Raw genomic sequence first — 8,813 nt, 5'->3', positions numbered from 1 at the left:
GGAAGGGGTGTGAGGACACCTTTTAGTAAGTTTTCTGAAATGTAAGGGGTAGAATGGAATATAATAAATAAAACATTAGACTTAAAAGCTTGAAGATCTGGAACTGAATCCTGCCTCAGACTCAGGCTATCTCTGTGACCCTTGGTCTTTACAATTCTAAAATGAAGTGGTTAGATTCTGTGACTTTGAAGGTTCTTCCCACCCCTAAATGTATGATCCTATGGGATTTTGAAGAGGGCGAAACTAACAGAAAGGACAGAGTGTAAGACTTAGAAATAGGAAGACCAGAATTCAGATCTCGCTTCTGGTACTTATTTGCAAAGTGATTCTATCCAAGTTACAGTAGGGCTTTCCTAAAGGCCTTACTTTCCTCGTCTGCAAAATATAAAAAGAAAAGCACCAACATCATTGGATTTTTGTAACAATAAAATGATATATGTAAATCACTTCTGTAAGCTTTGAAAGGTTTTCTAAATGCCGTTTTAGTTTATGTGGTTTTTTCCAAGGCTGTTATAAGAATGATATGAAAGAAAAAAAGAATTGCGAGTATTTTAGGGAGGCAAGATTGATATAGAAGAATAAATCTATTAGAAAAAGAAATAAAAATGAGAGTAGAACTGAGAAAAGATGATAGCAAATAAGTCATATTTATGAGTATTGTAGACTTTATAATTAGAGAAAGCTCAGTAAGTACAAACCAAAGGATGTTATTCTTCATCCTTATCCTGTGATTTACTTTGAATGCCTTTGTAGGGGTTAAATACTTCTCGTTTTCCCCAGACGTCCTCTTAGTTCAAACACTGTTCTAGATAAATGTTTAGGCATTTTTACCTTATCAGTGTGTCAAAATACCTGCACTTGGGCCTGCAGTCCATGTCCAAAAAAGGCTTACATTTGTGGTGTCAGGTTTACTATTTCTGATAGGAGAATATGTCAAATCCATTTTTCATTGGTCTCAGTGATCTCAGAGAGTCTTAGGAAAGAAAATAATTTTAGCTGAAATAAATTGAGTATCTTTCCTTGTTTTTTTCTGTTCAGATTCTGAGCCAGGTTGTTCTAGTGCCTAAATCATAACTGAAAAGTATTTTAAAATGACAAAGGGTCTTATGGATAACATTAACAATGTTTTAAGTTTTATAAATTCTTTACAAAAATTATTTCATTTGATCCTCAGAAATCAGGGAAGCTATTGTTATTATTATTCCCATCTTACAAGTGAGGAAACTGAGGCAAACAAGTTAAATGAGATCCCCAGAGTCACAAGGTTAGTAAGTCTGAGGGAGGATTTGAATTTAATGTATTTCTAACTTCAGTTCACTCCTCAATCCACTGTGTCTCCTAGCAACTGCAATAATTTGATCTAATCCTGTCATTTTACTGAAGAATAAACTGGAATAGGAGCAATGTAAAATGACTTAGACAAAGTTGCTTGGTTAGGAAGTGACCAAACCAAAATTAGAAGCCTTATTCCAATGTTTTTTCAGGAAAATACCTTAACTCATTTCAAGTATGGTGCTCTTAGAGGGTAGATTCAGTTGCAGATTCATAGAGTCCCATCCAAAGTACCAAATTATTTAGTTTTCCTTTTACTACTCTAATAGGGTTAAAGTTAACTTCTAATTTTTAATGGATTCATAGATTGGATAGAAGAACAACTTATTTCAATACAGATAAAGAGCCACATTTCTCCCATATATGAGGCCTAAACTTTCCCAGGATCTGATCAGAATTCTCCCTAGGATTTTTTATCTTATTGATATGATTACTATTTCTAAACTGTTATGGATATGATATTCATTTCACAAGCAGATTTTGCTTATGAACCCATGACTACCCATTCAATATACCCTAATTCCTCTTCTACTCTATTCACAAGGGATTTGTGATCTTCTTTAAGTTCTCTTGATATCCGAGAATATTCTTGGAGGACCAGCGCTATTTATTGTTCATTCTTCTGTTCTTAGTAATTGTCTGTCTTTTCTCACTACACATTTTTGAAGACATCTTTTACAGTCTTTTGTTCAAGCTTAATTTTTTGTTTTAACTACATTGCATCCTCCTCTCACCCACCATGTGCTGTTCTATTGCTCATTGGATAAAATATGGTATATCTGTAATTTCCATTTTTTCTTTAAATATTAATTGACTTGGAAATTAATGTATGAGACCAATACCATAGATTTACAGCAAGAAAATACCTTAGGGGTCAATGTCAGAAGGAAGAAGCAGAGATGGATCAAACCTATCTCTTCTGTCTCTAAAGCAAATATTCTTTCCATCTCATTATATTGTTGTTTAGTTGTTTCAGTCGTGTTCAAAATCTTCATAATCCCAGATATAGTTTTCTTTTTTTGAAAAATTTTATTTATTTTGAATTTTATAATTTTCCCCTCAATATGCATTGATCTAAGCTGAATGTGATGAGAGAGAAATCATATCCTTAAGGACGAAACATAAAGTATGAGATATAGCAGAATTACATAGTAATATAAATTTTTTTTAGAATAAAGGTAATAGTCTTTGGTCTTTGTTCAAACTCCACAAAAAATAAACTAAACAACTTTACATTAAATTAAAAAGCTTTTACACAGAGAAAAACCACTGTAAACAAGATCAAAAGAAATATAGTAAAATGGGAAAAAATATTTACGATTAGTATTTCTGACAAAGGATTCATCACTAAAATATACAGAGAACTGAGTCAAATTTTTTTTTTAAAAAGACAAGCCATACCACAACTGACAAATAGTCAAGGGATATGTAAAGGCATTTTACAGATGAGGAAATCGAAATGATCCACAGTCATATGAAAAATTGTTCTAAATCACTAATTATTAGAGAAATACAAATTAAACCATCTCTGAGGTACCACCTTACACCTCTGAGACTGGCAAATATGACCAGAAAGGACAATGATCAATGTTGGAAGGGTTATGGACAATCTGGGACACTAATACATTGTTGGAGGAGCTGTGAACTCATCCAACCTTTCTGGAGAGCAATTTGGAACTATGCCCAAAGGGTAACAAAAATGTGCATACCCTTTGATCCAGCCATACCACTACTGGGGCTATAATATCCTGAAGAGATGAGGAAAAGGGGTAAAAATATCACCTGTACAAAAATATTTATAGCAGCTCTGTTTGTGGTGGCAAAGAATTGGAAATTGAGGGGATGTCTATCAAATGGGGAATGGCTTAGCAAATAATATATGTATGTGATGGAACACTATTGTTCTATTAGAAACCAGTAGGGATGGGAATTCAGGGAAGACTGGGAGGATTTGCTTGAACTGATACTGAGCAAGATGAACAGAACCGGAAGAATATTGTATAACCTAACAGCAACATGGGAGTGATGATCAACCTTAATGAACATACCGACAGGGCAACAATCAGGCACAACCTTGGGATAGCTGCAATTGAGAATGCCATCTGTATTCTGAGAAAGAATTGTGGAGTTTGAACAAAGACCAAAGACTATTACTTTAATTAAAATTAATGTTATCTTATTATGTAAATCTGCTATATCACATACCATATCTTTCTTCCTTTGGGGAATGGCTGAACAAACTGTGGTATATGTATGTCATAGAACACTATTGTTCTGTTAGAAACCAGAAGGTATGGGAATTCAGGGAAGCCTGGAGGGATTTGCATGAACTGATGCTGAGTGAGATGAGCAGAACCTAAAGAACATAGTATACCCTAACAGCAACATGGGAGTGATGGTCAAAGTTAGTGGACTTGCTCATACCAACAAGGCCACAATCAGGAACAATTTTGGGGTATCTGTGATGGAGAATGCTATCTATATCCAGATGTAATTTTCTTGGCAAAGATAATGGAGTGAGGAACCAGTTTCTTCTCCAACTTGTTTTACAGATGAGTAAATTGAGGCAAACATGGTTAAATAACTTGTCCAGAATCACACAGTTAACAATGTTGGGTAAAATTTAAACTTGGGAAGAGAAGTCTTCCTGACTCCAGGCCTGGTGCTCTATCTACTACACCTCCTAGTCCACACCCCCCCCCCCCCCGATCTCACAATGATGCTTTTTAATAATGATAATTTAAAAACCTTCTCTCATCTATTATCTCCTCTATTTTTGAGTCTATTTGAAGACAACAAAAGTGTATTTGAAAAGAACTCCCCAAACCACCAAATTTGAACCATTATATTAATCATAATAGTAAATGCAAGAAAGGACTAGGTCATGGGATTTCAATAAACAGAGGTAGATAGGCTGTATAACAACAAAAATGAATAAAAATGAACCAAAAAATGTCTTGGTTGTGACATAAGTTGATCCATATTAAAATTAAATGAAGTCTAAAGCTCTTTCAGGTTACAAAAAGATTGTGATATTTTGACGTTCTTTTTTGCAAACTCCTGTCGGTGTAATGTTGTCCATTCTAACAGTTGGAGAAGAATCCACGTTAGATTGCAATTCTTTCCTCTTCCAGTTAGAAAATTCTGTCCTTTAGCATATTGTGAGGAACACTGAGAGAACCCTTTACCTTCTGATATTGCTCAAGTTACCTTGTGTCTCAAAAAACTTTAGAGAATTGGCTGTGATGTTATGGGAATTAATTCTGAGAAATAAAAATATTAATAATGACAAACCAGTTGGCAAAAATGAAGTTGAGCAAATATTTAATTTTAATTTAGACATAGGGAAAATATATGTTCATGCATATAGAATTCAATAAAATGACCCCCTATTTGTAATCTGAGATTAAATGAATATAGGTCAAAATGTTCAATGAATAAACCACAACTAAGTATACATGTGTTTACAAAATATACCTGGAATGCTAAATAAGCATTAAGCCTTATAAACTAGTCAGATGCGAATATGAAGAAATGATAGTAATTACTATTATATGACGGAAACTTAGAAATAAGGAACATTTTTGAATGGAAATAAAAGTACTATAAACTACCATGATTTAATTATTTTTTCAATTTGATGAGTGACTTCAAATATCTAAATAGCTACACTGATAATGTCATTAACCACTGTCTGAAGGTATAATATACTTAACTACTTGATATGCCAATAGATCTGTGATTTCAGGGATTTGAATGTTCTTCCAATAATGAGCTTTCAAATCATCCACATGTATCCTGTGACACTCTTCTTCATGTCCTCCTAAAAAATTTGTCCCAGGGGTTCACCCAATGTTCTCCATGTTTCCCTACTTCCTTTGAATGTGGTGAGGTAAATAGTGGAACATTCAATGTGCCCAGCTGTTATCCCTCAGTAACTGGTCCATCTTCTCTTCCTATCATCTATTTCCTTGATAGATTATATCTTTTACTCCTGTGTTCTTCATCTGAGTCTCTTCTCCTTGGCTTTATGTTGCAGACTGTTCATATACAAATTAGACCACCACGATAGCTGAGATTGAGTATGTGCTGATGTTTAACAAATGGCTCTGCTAATAGGAAAAAAATACACACACACACACATACACACACACACACACATATATGTATATATACATATATATATACATCTATACACATACATAAATATATACATATATATACACACATATGAGATACTTTTATTTATATTTCTACCTCACTTTTAGTGGTCAAAATCAAATTGAAACATTAAACCATTAAAAAAGGCTTCCAGAAGTTGCATATTGACTCAGAAAACCACATCATCTCTGTTTTGCTGCATTTTTATTTATTTTTTTAAAATATTTTCCAATTACACTTTAATCCGGTATATTGGCAGTCAGTGAGGCTGCATGTTGACCATTTCTGGTCTAGAAAATCAACAGACAAATCTAACCTTACTTTGCAGAATTTATAGATTTTTGAGGTATAAATTGAACAATTTAAGAACTGAGTGAGCTGGTTCAAGAAGACTGTAGTACACCACTGGTGCATATCCAGTGAAGACATTAACTTGAAGAGTAATTCTTGTGGATACTGAAGGCGGTCCTCCAGATGTTCCTATTGGTGGATGACATGATGCTCATGGTCTCCAGCCTGGAGTTTTATAGTTTTATATTTTTATATATATATATATATATATATATATATATATATATATATATATATATATATATAATGCATATATTATATATATTTGTATATATATTATGCATATATTATATATATATATTTATATGCACAGTTTTATAGATGAAATCCATAATTACTTAAAAGAGATTGGCCTGACCTTCCACACAGGAAAGGTCAAGTGAAAGAGGAATGTTTGAATTACTTGCAACAAATTATAATTCAGACAGTAGCACTGTTTAGTACCTACAGGCTGCTACCAAAAATTGCCTAGGAAAAGATAATAACTGACATTTTAAATACATTTTAGGGGCAGTTAGTTTGTACAATGGATAGAGTATCAGGCTGAAGACTCCTCTTCCTGAGTTCAAATTTGTCTTCAGACACTTACTAGCAGTGAGACCCTGGATAAGTCATTTCACCCCTATTTGCCACAGTTTCCTCAACTGTAAAATGAGCTGAAGGAGGAAATGGTGAACCACACCAGTATCTCTGTCAAGAAAATCAAAAATTGGGGCAGCTAGGTGGCGCAGTGGATAGAGCACGGGCCCTGGAGTCAAGTGTACCTGAGTTCAAATCTGACCTCAGACACTTAATAATGACCTAGCTGTGTGGCCTTGGGCAAGCCACTTAACCCCATTTGCCTTGCAAAAAAACAAACAAAAAAACAACCTAAAAAAACCCCAAAAAATGTAGTCAATAAGAGTAGGGCATGACTGAAAAAAAACGACTGAAGAGCATCATAGAGAACTTCAAGGTTTGCTAAATACTTCATATACCGTATCTAATTTAATATCACACAATCTTGTGATGCATGTTCTATGGGTATTTTTACCCCATTTTACCGAGGGGACATCTGAGATTCAGAGAAGATCAAGGACTTGGCCCATGGTCCCATAGCCAGGAATCAGAAATAGGAGATGAGTCTGGGGTTCCTGACTTCAATAATCTATTATATCATACTACTAAATAAATCTCTATTTTCTTTTCTTTATTTTAAAAAATTTGGAGTTTCAAATTTCCTCCCACACTCTCATCCCTCTCTCACCCATTGGGAAGATAAACAATGTAATATCAACTATACATGTGAAGTTATAAAATATATTTCTATTAAATGATCTTTAATTTAAAAAATACTATTAATATTTTGAAGTAAAAGTCTAGATTCAATGATAAATTGAATGTTTTCTACCCTAGATTTGTCACAAAAATTATTAGGGAAAAAATCTGATAGGAGAAAAATAGCTAGTGTTTTCATAAAGAACAATAGGATTAAGCTATCAGTAATCACACTTCTTTTCCCAGAGTCAGAAAGAGAACACCACAGGAATTCTTGTAACCAAAAAATTAATTATAAATGCTCAGGTGACAATGTAATGCTTTTTTTTTATCAAGTTGGAAATAATCAGCTACATTCCTAGGATGATTTCTTGTAGAGAACAAATCTGCAAAAGCTTTTTAATGCAAAATTGTCTATAAGCTCTAGAAGCAGAAGCAAACCCCCAATACCAAGAAAAGTTTAGGATGTGAAAGTGAAGCTCCATTTAAGCCTAAGGAAAAATCCAGGGTTGATCTAAGAAATGATTGAAAACATGCCTGTCTTCTGTTTAAACGTCTCTAGTGATTCTTGCCTCTTAGATGAAATATCATCTTCCTAATCTGACTCACCTTCACTCATCTTTCTTTTCAATAACCCCTTCACCATTCTTGCCTTATTCTAAAAGAAAGAAAAATTCTAGTGCTAACTTTCTCATATCCCACATATTCTTCACCCCACTCCCCCTTTTATTTTCACTTCCCTTAAGTTATATCTATATTTCCAACATAACTGGATTGTGTAGATACTATAGATTATGTTAAGTAGTCACCATATTGGTTTGAATAGAAGTCACTCTCAAATTCAGAAAATTTACTCAAAAGTGAAAAATGTCCATATGCATACACATATTTCATATATATATATATATACACACATATGGATGTATATGTAGATGCATATACATAAAATAGTTATTCAAAATTAGTAGGTTAAGAAGAACATTGTATACCCTAACAGCAACATGGAGTTGATGATCAACCTTGATGGGCTTGCTCATCTCATCAATGCAACAATCAGGGACAATTTTAGGGTATCTGCAGTGGAGAATACCATCTGTATCTAAAGAAAGAATTGTGGAGTTTAAACAAAGACCAAAGACTGTTACCTTTAATTTTTTTTAAAAAAGCTATCTTATTATGTAATTTTGCTATCTCTTATATTTTATTTTTTTCCTTAAGAAGATGATTTCTCTCTCAACACATTCAATTTTGATCAATGTACAGCAAGGAAACAATGTAAAGACTATCAAACTGCCTTCTGTGTGGGGTGGGGGAAGGAAAACAAGATTGGGGAAAAATTGTAAAATTCAAAAAACCATTAAAAAATTAGTAGTTTAAATATATTTACTGACAAAGTGGAATTTATAAAACTCAAAATTCTGTTTTTTAACATTACCACAATAGTCATGTTGTAAAAGCAAATATAACCCCCCCCCATCCCACAAAGAAAGAAAAACCTCAAGAAAGATAAAGTGAAAAAAATATGCTTCACTCTGTATTCAGATTCCATTAGCTCTAAGGGATATATCACATTTTTTATCACAAGTTCATCAGAGCAATTGCTTCAATATTTTTTCCCTGCTGTGGCTCCAGCCTATTTATTCTATTCTCATTCTCTCTCTCTCTCTCTCTCTCTCTCTCTCTCTCTCCTTTCACCCATCCCCCTCAAAAAA

The sequence above is a fragment of the Macrotis lagotis genome, chromosome 7 (genome assembly GCF_037893015.1).
Source record: "Macrotis lagotis isolate mMagLag1 chromosome 7, bilby.v1.9.chrom.fasta, whole genome shotgun sequence".
Lineage (NCBI taxonomy): Eukaryota > Metazoa > Chordata > Mammalia > Peramelemorphia > Peramelidae > Macrotis > Macrotis lagotis.
The sequence above is the reverse complement of the archived record's forward strand: the minus strand, read 5'-3'. Positions refer to the sequence as shown.